Source organism: Sarcophilus harrisii, chromosome 1 (genome assembly GCF_902635505.1).
Source record: "Sarcophilus harrisii chromosome 1, mSarHar1.11, whole genome shotgun sequence".
NCBI lineage: Eukaryota > Metazoa > Chordata > Mammalia > Dasyuromorphia > Dasyuridae > Sarcophilus > Sarcophilus harrisii.
In genome coordinates, this window is record NC_045426.1 from 220,257,755 (window position 1) to 220,274,444 (window position 16,690).

The 16,690-nt window shown below is 33.9% G+C and overlaps 1 protein-coding gene across 1 annotated transcript in view; it reads left to right on the plus strand.

The window, feature by feature from the left end:
- The window catches only part of MFSD14B (major facilitator superfamily domain containing 14B), a 72,147-nt gene that overhangs the window by 1,443 nt on the left and 54,014 nt on the right, over nucleotides 1–16,690 (plus strand). The window lies entirely within an intron of this gene.

Here is a 16,690-nt window from a genome sequence, read left to right on the forward strand (position 1 = left end):
TCCTCCTTTCTTTCCTTTCGTTTCCTTTTCTCTTCTTTCCATCCCTTCCTCTCTCCCATTAGTGATAGTCTTTTCAGCTTTTTGATACTGGTGTTCTCAATGGATTTTTTCATTTCTTTGGCAGTCTAGGCACAATAGCTTTTGCTTCCAGTTTGGGCCTTTGTGGCCCAGAATTATACAACTCTAAATTTGGAATGTCTCTTGGAGGGAGTGGTTTAAGTGTTCTTGAGTCTACACCGGGGGAAAAGAGGTGGCAGAACAATATTATTTGGTAATTCTGTACAATTTGTTTGCCTTTAAAACAATTCTAAAGCATTGAAAAGAGTGTAGAAATTTTGAAGCCACATGAAAAAATTTATTTTTAAAATTATTATTATTATTATATATATAATATATTGTAATATAATATATAATAAATTATTATAAATAAAAATATTAAATATTAATATTATTAAATTAGTTTTTGAATTAAATTATTTAAATTAATTACATTAAATAAATAAATTATTAAAATTTTAATTAAATTAATTAAATTAAAAAATAATTTTAAAAATTATTATTAAAGTAAACAGAAATTGGAATGGTGGGATTATGTGCAAGTATTTTAGTAACTTATACAGATCTAAAGTTACTACTTAGGAGTATAAACTGGTTTGCGTCTTAGGCCATTAGTTATTTCACTTAACATCAATCTTTAGTGGGTTAGAATAAAATCTTAAAAGCTTTTCCAACTCTAAAAAAAAAAAAAAAAAAAAAAATCAAATTTTGTACCTAAATGACTGATATGTTGAGATGTTGAAAGGCAAATGTACACCATAGAATTGTTGTGGTAGAATTAAATAGAAATGTGAAATTTTTTTTTCAATGTATAATAGTAATGAGAAAGTAGGGGCAGATAGGTGGTACAGTGGATAGAAATCTAGTTCTGGAGTCAGGAAGACCTGAGTTCAATGTAGCCTCAGATGTTCTGTGACCTTGGACAAGTCATTTAAACTTGTTTGCTTCAGTTTCCTCATCTTTAAAATGAGGAAGAAATGGCAAACCACTCTTTGCTAAGAATATCCTAAATGAGGTCACAGAGTCAGACACCACTGAAACAAATGAAAAATAAGAAGAAAGTAACTAGAAAAGTCTGCAATTGTAGCTCCCTCATGGGGAATGTATCTTAAAACTATTGGTCCCTTTTTTCTTTGACACAACATTATTCTTCTACTTCACAGATAAAAAACAAACAAAAAAACCTCAGTTCTCAGAAGTATACATGACAAAGTAAGGGAAAGGGAAACCTTCAAATGGCATCTACTTGAACTTTTTTGTTCCTTTATGGCATAAAAAAGGAGAACTGATCATTTGACTTTGTTAGGGATAATAAGCTTCTAAATAAATCTTGACCTCACAAATTTTGACACTTTTTTTGTTCTTATTAATTTTTGTTTTCTTAATACTTTCTTTAAAGTAATGTCAGAAAGTTTATGTGCAAATTTTTAATTGAAACTAAATTTTTCAGTGTCACTGGACCTGGCAATATATACCATGAAGGGTTTAGAAATGGGTTGACCTCCATTTGACAGTAACTAGGACACATTTCCAAAGTGTGGCTATACTTAATAAGGGGAATGGCATGTTGATTTGGCTATGTGGCATATGAGCACACACACATTTTTTGCACTAATGTAATATATAGATATGTTTATTGCTGAATTTGTTGCCTAAATAATTTTTTTTTTTTTACTTCCCAAATGTTGCATTTTCTTTACCTTCTATTTAAGAATTAATTTATATTTGTTTTTGTACAGCAGATATTCTTTCACAAATGCCGATATATTCCTCTAGTATTTGAATTGGGGGTGGGATGAAGTGTTTGAGAGAGTGGATTATGTAGCATACCTAGTGCCTCTTTGCTTATATAGATGGTAATTTGGGCAGTGGTTTGTTTTATCATTGAGTGGAGGGTTTTTTTTTTTTTTTATTTGAAGTTTTTCTTATTCTGAATTTAACAAAGATTGTTAACCAGGAACATTCATTTCTGTATACAAAGAAAAAGAGATTACAAATGAAATGGTGACTCCAATATGTGCAGATTGTTGACCTTTTTAAAAAATAAATTATTTGGGGCAGCTAGGTGGCACAGTGGATAGAGCCCCAGTCCTGAAGTCAGGAGGACCTGCGTTCAAATTTGACCTCAGACACTTAACACTTCCTAGCTGTGTGACCCTGGGCAAGTCACTTAATCCCAATTGCCTCAGCAAAAAGTAATAAAAAAGTAAAAAAAAAAGTTATTTGAATGGATGTCCATTAGTTGGAGAATGGCTGAAAAATCATGCTATATGAATATTATGGAATATTATTGTTCTATAAGAAATGATCAGTGGGGTGATTTCAGAGAGGCCTGGAGAGACATATGTGAACAGATGCCAAGTGAAATGAGCAGAACCAGGAGATTAAATATAGCAACAGCCAGATTATATGATGATCAATTCTCATAGATGTGGCTTTCTTCAACAATGAGATGATTCATGCTAGTTCCAATAGTCTTATGATGAAGAGAGCCATTTGCACCCAGAGAGAGGACTGTGGGAACTGAGTGTGGATTACAACATAGTATTTTCACACTTTTTGTTGTTATTTGCTTGTGTTTTGTTTTCTTTCTCATTTTTTTTCCTTTTTGTTCAGATTTTTCTTGTGTAGCATGACATTTGTGGAAATATGTGTGGAAGAATTGCATGTGTTTAACATATATTAGATTACTTGCCTTCTATGGGAGGGAATGAGAGGGGAAAGGAGGGAAAACATTTAGAACACAAGATTATGTAAGGGTGAATGTTGAAAATTATCCATATATATATATATATATATATATATTTTGAAAATGAAAAGCTTTAATTAAAAAAATAAGTTATTGATATTTTTTTGTTTTTACATTAAATAAATTTCCCTCTGAATCATTCTCCTTTTCTTTGAGAGTGAGCAATTATTTTGATGTCCTAGTTTTTTTTTTTCCAAAACATGTGTATGGATAATTTTCAACATTGACTCTTGTAAAACCTTGTATTCCAAATTTTTCCCTTCCTTTCTTCTATCCCCTCCTAAATAGCAAATGCAATTGCACAAGTTAAACGTGTATTCTATGCATATTTCCACAATTATCATGAACAATATTTTATAATAGTTTTTTTTAAGAAAAAAGAGAAGGGAAAAATAGTTGGCAAACTCAATGATCAAACAAAAAAATTCTGACAGAATGCAATGCCCCACACCTGAAACCTCCTACTCCTGCAGAAGATTGTTGGGGAACCATTTCTCTTCTTTAGGACCCAAACTTGTTCTTTGCAGTTCTGCAACGTTTACTTTTAATTAATTTCTTGTTATTGTAGTCATTATGTATGTTGTTTTTTTTGGCTCTGCTTACTTTACTTTGTATTTGTTCATATAGATCTTTAATACTTGTTTGTATTGATCATTGTCTGTATCAATTTGAAATATAGCATATCAATATTCTATTACCACATGTACCACATTTAGTTTAGCCATTCTTCAGTAAGTGGGCATCTGCTACAAAAAGTGCTGCTATAAATACTCAGGTGTATTTTCTTTTTTCAGTAACCTCCTTAGCATTTATACCTTGCAGTAGAATTTCTGGGTTTGGATATTTTCTCTTCAGTATTTCCATAATTCCAAATTACTTTCTAGTTGTAGTTGTACCAAGTCACAGCTTTACCAACAATGTCTTAATGTGCCTATCTCAATGTGTCTATCTTCCCTTATGATTGACTATACTTTTTAATTTTTTTTGTCATCTTTGCAATTTATTGCACATGAGATAAAATCTCAGGGTTGTTTGATATGATATGTATTTTATTATTAGTGATTGGGAGTATTCTTTAATATGTTTATACTTTTCAATTTCATTCTTGAGAAATGTTTGTTCATATCCTTTGATTACTTACTTCTCGATGTTGGGGAATGGCTTTTGATCTTATAAATTTCTGTTCAGTCAGTCGGAAAACTAGCATTTATTAGGTGCCTCTCTGTGCCAGGCACTGACTGTACTAAACACTGGGTATACAAGAAAGGTGAAAGACAGCCCCTGCTCTTCAAGGAGTCTAGTAGGGAAGAAAACATGCAACTGTACAAATAAGATAAATACAGGATCAGTGGAGATAATCAACAGAGGACGGCAAAAGGATAGTGGGAAAGACTTCTTTGCAGAAAGTGGGGCTTTTAACTGAAGCTTAAAGAAAGCCAGGAGGCAGAGATGAGGAGGGAAAAACTGAAAGGTAAGGAAAGGGCAGATTATTAAGGACTTTATAAGTTAAACAAGATTTTCTATTTGGAGGTGAGAGGGAGTGTGGCAGGTGTGTGTGTGTGTCTGTCTGTGTATTTTTGACTTAGTTATCCTTGATCTTTAGAAAGCTCAATTTAAAAGCTGAGTGGAAGATAGACTATGTGGGAGAGACCAGAGGGAGGGAAACTAGCCAGCAGGCTATTGGAATAGCAGAGGCATGAGTTGATGAGCATCTATCCCACAATGGTAGCAGCATTGGGGTTAGTGGAGGAGCGGGGGGGGGAAGAAGAGGGCATATTTAAGAGAGATTTTTCAAAGATAGAAATGAGAGGACTTAGCAACAGATTAGATATGGGGGTGGGGTGAAATGAGGAGTCCAGGATGACATGTAGTTTGTGAGTTGGAATAACTGGGTGTCTGGTAATACTGCCCATGGCTAATTTTTAGGGAAATTAGGAAGAGGAGGGTTTTGGGAAGGGAGGGAGGTAATAATGAGTTCAGTTTTGAATGTGATGAGTCTAGAGGATATCTAGTTTGAGATATCTAATAAGCTCAAATGTGGAGCTAGAGCCAGATAATATCTGAGAATCATCAGTGTAGAGATAATTCAACGCAGAGGAACTGATGAGATCATCAAGCAAAATAATATAGAGGACCCAGAATAAGTCCTCAGCAGTCCCCCAGGGTTAGTGAACTGGATGAGGGTGAAGATACAACAAAGAGCCTGAGAAGTGGTCATACAGGTAATAGTAGCAGAAGAACCAAGAGAACAGAGAAGAGAATATCCAAAGGCTTTAGAGAGGTCCAGAAAGATAAGGATTTAGAAAAGGCCATTGGATTTGGCAGTTAGATCAATTGGAGAGAACATTTTCAGTTGAATGCTGAGGTTAGAATCCTGATTTTGGAGTGTTAAGAGAATAAGAGAAGGCATCTGTTGTAAATACCTTCTCAAATAGATTAGGTATCAAAATAAAATAAAATAAGCCAAAGAGGAAGCTATGTGTCTAAGACATCAGTTTTACTCTTCTGGTTTCTTGTCCTTTGGACAAGTTTCCTCATACATTCCTTTGACATATAATTAAGAATCCCTGGTTTTAGGAAATAATAGTGCAGATTATAATCTTTCCCTCCCTCTCTCCTCCTTTTGCTTCCCTCCCTTTCTTTCTCTTATCTCTATCTCATTTGAGTTTGGGAGAGTGGGTTGAGGGCATTTGGGCGCATGTCTCTTGGCATCTTATTGCTTCACCATCTGGGAGGAGATTACATGCCATTTCTTTTTGTAGCTTAAATGGAATTAATTCCTTAACACATTCTGTTTGTTTTTCTCTTACTGCCGGCCATTCTTTCAAATGAGGAAAAAAAAGCATACTTGTACTATTTTAATGAATATGAAATGTTGTCCAATAATCACATCTCTTAAATAGATAATAATGCTAATATAGTGATAGTGTTTTACTTTAGGAACATGTGAGAAGTGAAGCAAAGGAGTTAGTTTGTTGGGAGTAACAAAGTAAGTTTATGATAAGACTAGGATGGATGTTCAATTTTATTCATCTAATTTAATTTTACCTATTTTGTGTAATTTGTAGTCATTAATTCATGACTACTATTGATTCTATTTTCCTCTCACATTTCTCCATATTCACTCAAATTTTTGCCTAATTCCAACATCACATTGCCAATAAAATTTGATCTGGTTAGTTGGGTTTTTTTTTTTTTTTTTGAAGGATTCTCCAGGGCTCAGTAGATAATTTGCTAAAGAAGATGTCACTTTTGATAAGAATTCATACATACCTGGGTTAACTCCTCCACTTAGAATAGAACATGAGCTCACACAAATTATTAATTTTGGGTCAAACAAATAAATGATAGCATTGTAATGCAAGTAATTATTCTTTTTCCAAAAAGGCAATTTGAAGAAATGCTAGTGTGAAATTGTGAATGAGATGGTGTAGTAGATAAAGTGAGAGTGCTAGATGTACAGTCAGGAAAACCTGAATTCAAATGACCTTAGACCAGTGGTGTATTAAAGCCATCTCACTTTGCTGATTTGTTGTCACCATTTACCTCTCAGAAATTGGTAAACACTATAAATTAGCTCTTTTTTTTATTTCTTTGTTTATTGTTGAGGCTTAAAGTGATAGAGAAAATGTAAATCAAGATTAAACTTCAAAGTGCATTTTGAACTCATTCTCTGCTCCCTAATCACTAAACCTTTATCAGCAGCACAACATTATCTCAGACAATAACTTTGTGATCTGGGTCAAATCCCTTGGCTTCTGTTTGTCTTAATTGCCTCATCTATAAAATGGGAATAGTAATATCACCTATCTTCTTGTTGTGAGAATAAAATATTTTTGAAGTATTTTGCAAATTTTAAAGTGCTATATAAATGGTATTGTTATTATTCCTACTGACAACATTCCTATTTAGTATTAATGGTATTGTATCCTATAATGAGACAAAGTACAAAAATGCTACCCACATGATAGCATCATGTACCCTTTAAAATTTTTTTGTCTTTATGTTTTAATGAGTTTCAGAAAACCACAGACACACATGAATATCATGGGACTGAAAATAAAGTCTTTCTAAACTGAATGGAATGGGTAAAATTACCATCATCAAAGAAAATGTTCAGAGAATTATCTTTGAATTATGGAAATCAGTGCCATCTTACAATTTACCCTTTTTATTCTACAAAGCATTTTTTTTTTTTTTTTTTTCTCCTTTAGTGGCTTTGAGGTTTTTCCCCTGATTGGGTTTGGCTTCAAGCTATAATTCTTTGATCTCAAGTCCAGCTCTTTCTTCTTCCTTAACTTCATGAGCTTTTGGTCCTTATTTACTATGTGGCTTCCCTAATGTCAGCCCCATCTTCTACTAAGTTTGTAGATGAAGGGGATTCAGTGATCATAGTTTACCAGATTTAGCAAAGTACTTAACTTTTTATTCATTCTGTACCAACAATGTCCATTGTTTTTGATTTGAGTCTTGTTTTTCTTTTAATGTTCCCTTTTTTTGGACATTCGTTATAGAAGAAAAATCTCTGTTTTTAGTTAGCTGCTTACTATCTAATGTTTTAGCTAATTTACTAATGCTCACTTTTTTATTAATATCCAGTGATTTTAAAGTGATTATTAACAATATTCCTGCTTGGAGTGAGACAATCCAGTTAGAGGATATATATGTATTCATAATATTTGTTTATTTAGCTCAATAGTATTTTATTTTTTCAAACACGTGTAAAGATAGTTTTCAATGTTCATTTTTGGATCCTTTGTCTTCCAAATTTTTCTCCTTTCCTTGCCTTACCTTCCCTCTTCCAAGACAGCAAGCAATCTAATGTCAGCAAAATATGTGCAATTCTTTTAAACATATTTCCATATTTGTCACCTTGTGCAAGACAAATCAGACTAAAAAAAGAAAAAAGAAAAAACAAACAAACAAAGATGAAAGTACTATAATTTGATCCACATTCAGTTTCCATAGTTCTCTCTCTGGATGGTATTTTTCATGCCATGTCCATTGGAATTGTCCTGAATCACCCCATTGTTGAATAGAGCCAAGTTCATCACAGTTGATCATCCCAAAATCTTGTTATTACAGTGTATAATGTTGTTTTGGTTTTGCTTACTTCACTTAGCATCAAGTCTTGTAAATGAAATAGTTACTTCGCCTAACTGAATTAAACAGTTTCTCACTCTTAGTTTGGTTACCAAAAGCAAAACTCTTTTTATCATAGAAGGAGCCTTCATTGACTTTGTCTTCTTTTAAAGCTGATGAGGTAATTGTGATTGAAGTGAAACCAAAAGACTACAGATCAGGACTTTTGTCTCCTTGGCATTGATTAAACTGTGTAAAGTCTTTAGTACAGTTGGAGCAAAGGGCTTGAGATCAGAACATTGTCATAGTATTATTTTTTAGTTTTATCTCAAGACTTAAGACTTTGTATATGCTTCCACATCAGCACTATGTTTATTGTTTTTCTGGCTCTGCTTTCTTCACTAGCATATTCTAAGTCTGTGTATATTTTTCTTTTCTTTTTTTTTTTTTAATTTTAATTTTTTTTTATTTAATAGCCTTTTATTTACAGGTTATATGTATGGGTAACTTTACAGCATTAACAATTGCCAAACCTCTTGTTCCAATTTTTCACCTCTTACCCCCCACTCCCTCCCCCAAATGGCAGGATGACCAGTAGATGTTAAATATATTAAAATATAAATTAGATTGTGTATATTTTTCTAAGTTCTAAATATTTGTTGATGTTGTGGCACTATTAATCTAGTAGAATCTTGACATAATAGACCTGGAGCCGGAAGGAATCTTAGAAAGCATTTAGTTTACTTTCTTTTCACACTCCCTCATTTTATTGTTGAGTAAACTGAGGTCTGAGGAGTTTAAATGACTTGTTCAAGGTCACAAGTCAAATGAAATCAACAAACATAGGCATATTTTAAAGTTATTTAGTCATCATATAGTATTGTTGTTGAAATATATAATGATCTCCTGGCCCTGCTTGTTTCACTCAGCATCAGTTCTTGTAAGTCTCTCCAGGCCTTTCTGAAATCAATCCTGTTGGTCATTTCTTTTTTATCTATCTATCTATCTATCTATCTATCTATCTATTTATTTATTTTTTATTTTATTTAATAGCCTTTTATTTACAGGTTATATGTATGGGTAACTTTACAGCATTAACAATTGCCAAAGCTCTTGTTCCAATTTTTCACCTCTTACTCTACCCTCCCCAGATGGGGATGACAGTAGATGTTAAGTACATTAAAATATAAATTAGATACACAATAAGTATACATGACCAAAACGTTATTTTGATGTACAAAAAGAATCAGACTCTGAAATATTGTACAATTAGCTTGTGAAGGAAATCAAAAATGCAGGTGGGCATAAATATAGGGATTGGAATTCAATGTAATGGTTTTTAGTCATCTCCCAGAGTTCTTTCTCTGGGCATAGCTGTTCAGTTTCATTACTGCTCCATTGGAAATGATTTGGTTGATCTGTTGTGGGATGGCAAGGTCCATCAGAACTGGTCATCATATAGTATTGTTGTTACAGTATATAATGATCTCCTGGTCTCTTATTTCCCAACATCGTTCTTAAGTCTTCCGGCCCTGAAATTATCCTTTTTGGCTTTCGAAAGTAATACCATAATATTATATTTAAACAATTTATTCAGCCATTCTCCAATTGATGGGCATCCACTCAGTTTCCAGTTTCTGGCCACTACAAAGAGGGCTGCCACAAACATTCTTAAGTGCAAATGGTATTATGTCCTCAGAAAAATATATATACTTTAGTTTAAAAAGACTTTATTGCTAAAAAATGCTAACAATTGTCTGAGCTGTCAACAGCCAGTAGTCTTTTTGCTGGTAGATCTTTCTTTGATGGTTATGGCTGCTGATGGATCAGAGTGTTAGTTGATGAGAGAAAATTGAGGTTAGTTGAGGCAGTTTGTTAAATTAAGACACCATAAGATGTTTGCTACATTGACTTTCACTTGAACACTAGTGGCCTTTGTAGGGTAATTAATTGTCCTAATTTCAATATCCTTGTGTCTTAGTGAATTGGGAGGCCTGAGGAGAGGGATTGAGATGAGGGAATGGACATTGGTTCCATAGTTAGAATATGCTTAACATTTATTAAGTTCTCTGTCTTACATGGATATGGTTTGTGGTATCCCACAAAGATGACAGTAGCACCATCAAAGATCACTGATCATAGATCATCAAAACAGAATAATGATGAAAACGTTTGAACTATTGGAGAAGTTACCAAAATATGACAGAGAAACAGGGTGAGCACATGTTAGGAAAAATGGTGCTTAAACTTTTGCTAAGGAAGGGTTGCCATAAGTTTCAGCATCTGTGAAACATAATACAATGTAGTGCAGTAAAATGAAGTATGCTTATATTAAACTCTCACTGTGTGCCAGATCTTGGGGATACAAATAAAGGCAAAAGACAGCCTTTGGTCTTAAGGAGCTCAAACAGGAGGCAATATTTGAACCCAAATCTTCTGATGTCAGAGTCAGCACTATTTCTCTTATATACAGTTTGTTCAGCCCTTACTTAATTGCTGACCATGTATTTAGTTTCTAGATTTTCCTTTTCACAAACAAATCTGCTTTGAATATTTTTGCATCTTTACTTTATAAACCCAACAAAAGACCTTTGGGTCAAAAGAATAAATACATAAAGATGAAAAATGGTATTTTAGAAAGTCTTTGGTTGCCTCATGAGGGTATTTAGATGACTGTTCTTGTTGACTCTGGCCATGGCAGGGCCTGTCATGCTGGAGAGGCAACTTGATGATGGACTGTGGGATTGGAGTCCAGGTTTCACTGACTAAGCTTACTAGCACGCTTTACACCCTATCATGCTCTAAATTCAACCCAAATCAAGTTTAGAGAAACTCATTTCAGGCCAACTATGAGGAATTTTTTGTTTGGGACAATTCTGTCTGGAGGAAGTACTCACACTTAAGAAATCAGTGATACCTATATTGAAGCAATAGGAGAGCAGTATTCAGGATCAGAGGGCAAATTGCTCTGTAGTCAAGGAAGCCTGTTTTAGAGGATGTTCACAGTAATCCATGCATGAGGATGCAAAAAAGAAAAAGGATGTAGGGAATAAGATTGGAAAAGAAAGTGTAACTAGAAATGACATTTTAAAGTTAATAAGGCAATGCTTCCTGATTAAATATGACTGAAAGGAGGAAGTAGTCAAAAATGACTTTGGGGAGATTCCAGCTGGGAGATCCCATGGGGTCAGATTGGTGATGCCAGTCAGTCAATAAACATTTCTTTAGCACCTACTATGTGCTAAGAACTGTGCAAATTTTTTTTTAAAATAACTTTTTATTGACAGAACCCATGCCAGGGTAATTTTTTTACAACATTATCCCTTACACTCACTTCTGTTCTGATTTTTCCCCTCCCTCCCTCCACCCCCTCCCCCAGATGGCAAGCAGTCCTATACATGTTAGACAGGTTGCAGTAGATCTTGGATACAATATATGTGGGCAGAACTGAACAGTTCTCTTGTTGCTCAGGGAGAATTGGATTTAGAAGGTATAAATAACCCGGGAAGAAGAACAAAAATGCAAGCAGTTTACATTCATTTCCTAGTGTTCTTTCTTTGGGTGTAGCTGCTTCTGTCCATCCTTGATCAATTGAAACTAAGTTAGATCTTCTCTTTGTTGAAGAAATCCACTTCCATCAGAATACATCTTCATACAGTATCGTTGTATATATAATAATCTCCTGGTTCTGCTCATTTCACTCAGCATCAGTTCATGTAAGTCTCGCCAATCCTCTCTGTATTCATCCTGTTGGTCGTTTCTTACAAAACAATAATATTCCATAACATTCATATACCACAATTTACTCAACCATTCTCTAATTGATGGGCATCCATTCATTTTCCAGTTTCTATCCACTACAAACAGGGCTGCCACAAATATTTTGACACATACAGGTCCCTTTCCCTTCTTTAGTATCTCTTTGGGGGTATAAGCCCAGTAGAAACACTGTTGAATTAAAGGGTATGCACAGTTTGATAACTTTTTGAGCATAAGAACTGTGCAAAATTTGAAGGATCCTATCTTGACAGATTTCTTATCATTGTTCTCTTTTGACTAATAATTGTTTTCTGTTGCATAGGTAGATAAAGCATTTATTAAGCATTTAATATTTGCTGGATATTGTGCTAAGCTCTGGGGACACACAGATAAGATAAAATGAGGCAGTATCTGCCTTCAGGAATAATTCTAAATTGACACTATTATATTTTGGGTTTCTTATTAGTAAGTTCGCCACCTGGTAAAGATTTTTACAAGTGTTTCTTCTAAGTTAGTGGTGCTAGGGAGGGTATAAGAAATTTGAATAAATTTGGTACCATTGTGCCCTTCTGTTCACCAAACAGCTTCACTTAAAAGACTTTTCTCTGAAACCAAGTATTCTAATCTCTGTCAGTCTATAGGTTGATTATTTTATTTTATTTTATTTTATTATTATTTTTTTTTACCACAGAGTTCCAAGAGAAGCAATGTATGACAGTTAAAAAGTTGGTGTAGGAATTAGGAAAATTTGAATTCACTTTTGGGATGTTCTGTACAGGGCCAGTATTGAATAAGTCCATGAACTGCAAGAGGCTGGTCCAGGTGTTATTTGAGACTTGCTTTCAAATTATTTGCTTACCATATCCCTAACAATGATTTATAAAGATATACTTGATAAATTTATAATTTGATGGATAATGCGTGTGACAGGAACAAGGTATTTTAACTATACTATCTAATAATGACATAAATTTAATATGATGATTTCTGCTATTTACTACTTTGTTTTGACAATACTTTGGAACTGATAAAAATCAAAACTATTTTGTTGGTATTGATGAGCATCACAATTATGCTATTTATAATTTTGTGTAGATAAGTACCTTAGTATTGATAGTTAATGTGGATACTGAAATGTCAAAATATGGATTGTGCATTAACTCTGGAAGTTTATGATGTCATCTAATGGTAGCTAGTAATAAATATTGTAACACTAGCCTAAAAGGTAAATAAACACTGACCCTCAGATTAATAAACTGATTGCAAAGCATGTCTTCTCCCTGGCCTCAGAGATTCATTCACACTCTCAGTATTCACTGGAACTGGACTCCAACTCTTAACAATGTTCAGATTCTTTGACCCTGACAGGTTACTTTAACTTCTTAATATTCTAAACAACTGGCTAACATTTATAAACTGTAGAGAACATTTTGGACCTGTATTGTAGGTGAAATTTCTTCATCTAAGATTGCCCTACATAAGTGAAATTCAAGATCCAGTATTTATTTCTAAGGATATTTTTAATTTATCTCTTGAGTGTTAATTCTCTGCTATACAAAAATAGCCATCTCCATTTCCTATCTCTGATGGACATCAGATCTTCTGCTATTGAGACTTCTCTGTTATTGTCTCTACCATATTTTTATATTTTGCCACCTTGACTATACAACTTCCACTGAGCTAGTAGGTCTTTCTTAGGGGTACAGGGAAGCTGGAAAGACCAATTTAGGAAGAGTTTTTCATCTTCTAGGCTGCCATTATCCTAATAGACTTAGGCTCATAGCTTTAGTGTTGGAATGGCTCAGAGATATCTAGTCTGATCTTTGTCTTCACCTCCTCCATTTTACAGCGTAAGGAAAAGGTCAGAGAAGTAATATTACTTCTCAGGTCAAAGAGGTGGTGTCTAGAATTGAACTCTGAACTTTTATGCTCTGACTTCAAATTCTGGGATTGAACCCTGACTCTGACTGCAAATTCCATACCTGCATTGTACTGTGCTGTTTCTTGCTGGTCCTGCCATTGAGTAGTATTTAATTCAACAAACATGTATGAAATGCCACTTGTATGCCCAAGGTACTTTCTGTCCCTTGCTAATCTATAAAATTTTTATTGGATTAACCATCCATAGTGAGTTACTGGTTGGGGCTCTTTTGCACAGTTAATGCCATGCTTATTTTACATTATCTTTTCTAGTTTGTTAGCAGATGGCTTGATCCAAAAGAGCCAACTATCCAAGAGAGCATGCTGAACCTGTGGGGTAAAGTGTAGACTAATCTGTTGCCTCAGGCATATATAAGCAGAATTTGAAGTTCTTATTTCTGCACTTTGGTTGCTACTGTTATTTCATCCCCACAACCTTTCTCCTCAGTGAAGGATGTGCCAGTGCTTGAAACTACTGTATTTCATTTTGTTTCGGATGTGCCAGTGCCTGAAACTACTATATTTCATTTTGTTTGAGGCAAATCTACCAAGCTAAGAAAGGGCTATAAAATTATCACTGAGTATAAGTTGCTTGCTACTGGATAATATTGTATTTTATGGGAAAATATTGGGTTTCTATATTATGCATGAATGCTCTCTCTAGAAACCTTTTTCCTGATCTCTGCAATTATTATTTTCTCCTTGAAATTACTTTGTATTTATTCTTTACAGAGTTTATGTATAATTTTATCTCTGTGTGCTATTTTCTTTCTGTAATGTAACATATAAACTCCTTGATGTATAGTAGTTGCTTAGTAAATGCTTGTCTAATTAAATCTATGTGTATTTTGAGATAGGCAAAACAGAGACTTTTGAGATGACCTTACTCTGCAAATATATGTAAGACAGTGATGATTATGTGCCAATACTGTTGGTTTGGTTCTGTTACTAAATTCCCAGCATTTAGGGATTTGAAGATAAAACATTCAATAGATAGTTGAACTCCCTCTTATACACAAAGCACTCTGAGATTATTTCGCAGTTTTTTCTCCCCAGAAAATTATCTAAGGCATGTGACTTGAGCAGTTGAACAGTAAATTTAATCTCGTGTCCTCACCTTATGCAGTTGTTCTGGCATTAAATTAGGTTGGGCGGGTTGGAGAAGAAAGTTTCAGTCAGCTCATTTATTTTATCATCTTTGTATTCTAAATATAATTCAGTATGTGTAATGGAATCTTCCGTCTTGACTCAAGTGCTTTTAGGAAGAATAGGCATTTTTTAGCTTAACATTTAACTGAGAAAAAAGATGAATTTCTGCTAAAAACTGAAAAATCTACAAAGTGGACAGTTTTCACATTTGTTTTAACTGAATTGTACCCCAGAAATGATCTGTTGAAACATTGTGAGTAATGACTAATATATCCTTCTTATCATTGCATTTTACATGGGATTAAGCAGATTTAAATAGTTCAGGCTTTTCTGACATGAAGTGGCAAATTATGTAACAAAACCATATTAACCCTTTTTTTGCATATATTAGTAAAAAAAAAAATCTCATCCACCTGTCTAATGATTAGATCAGCTGTCACTGAGCATGAACTATATTAAAATGTTTTGTAGAAAGATGAATTCTAGACAACAAATAGAAATTGATCAGTTAGCACCTGATTATTTATATCATTGCTTTTCAAAAAAACTTCTCTGGTATTTTTGTTGTTGTTGTTGTTGTTCTTGGTATGCATATGTGTGTGTATGTATACATCCATTTTGTCATTACATAGATTGTTCCTCAAGAAATAATTTCTAGAGACACACATCTATCCTGCAAAGTGTAGGATGTTGATTATATTCTCTTTTTTCTTATGTGTAGTCTTATATTTAAATAATGATGATTATTCATCTCCAAATAATTTGAATAGACTCAGGGAAATATTAAAAATCCTGAAGTGGGTACCTTGTACATTTGACTTTGTTACTAACTGGGGGGGGGGGGGAGATGTGTATCTGTGTGTGTGTGTACACACGCACGCTTGCTTGTATATCTTTAGACAAACTTGAAACAAGTATCATAGAATACATTATTTAATTTCTTTAAAAATCAATATTTTGACATTTCCCTCTCGTATATACACACACTTTTAACTGAGGCAATTGGGGTTAAGTGACTTTGTCCAGAGTCACACAGCTAGGAAGTATTAAGTGTTTGAGGCCATTTTGAACTCAGGTCCTCCTGACTTCAGGACTGATGTTCTGTCCTCTGTGCCATCTAGCTGCCCGCCTTGAGCACAAAGTTTAAAAAATTTTCATATGCAATGCTGTAATTTTGAATGCATATTTGATGTTTATTAGGTATTGCATTTAGTTAGGATATGCTGGTAATAGGGAATTTCCAGGTGAGGAAACTCCCTTTACCAAAGCAAATCTGCACTTTCTCAATAACTGATAAGCCTAAGAGAGTTGCTTAGAACAGTCCTTCTCAGAATGTAGTCCAGAAAATCCTGGGGATGGAGGGAGGATGTCTCTGAAACCCTTTCAGAGAATCTACAAATTCAAAATTAATTTTTATTTCTAATTTGTAATATTTCTAATGTAGCAAATATCTTAAATATAACCCCAGTAAATAAAACTCTTTGGACAGATCCTCAACTAATTATAATAGCATAAAGATACTGAGAACAAAAGTTTGAGAATCACTGGCCTAGAGGACTTATGTTAAGTGACTTGCTTGTATTCACACAGCCACTATGTTCACCCTGTGTTTGGCACAGTGCCTGGAAAGTGCTTAATTTGTTGAGTGCTTGATATAGTTAGGACTTGGACCTAGCTTTTCCTGGCTTTGTAATTAACTCTTACTGCTATACAGTCTTTTGTCTCATACTGTAGTGTGTTAGACTTATTTTAGGGTTATAATGGCTATAATAATGGTTATAATAATTCACATTTATGTAATAACTATAAAAATAGTTAGCATTTCAAAACTGGGATTTAAATTCAGGAATTTGAATTTACCATTCTGGGCTCTTCTCTCTATATAGGGCTCCCTTTACACTGATTTCCAAATTCCTCTAATGGGTTAGAAATTTTATGGAGTCAGAATGCTGGATATTTCTACAGTGGGTTTGT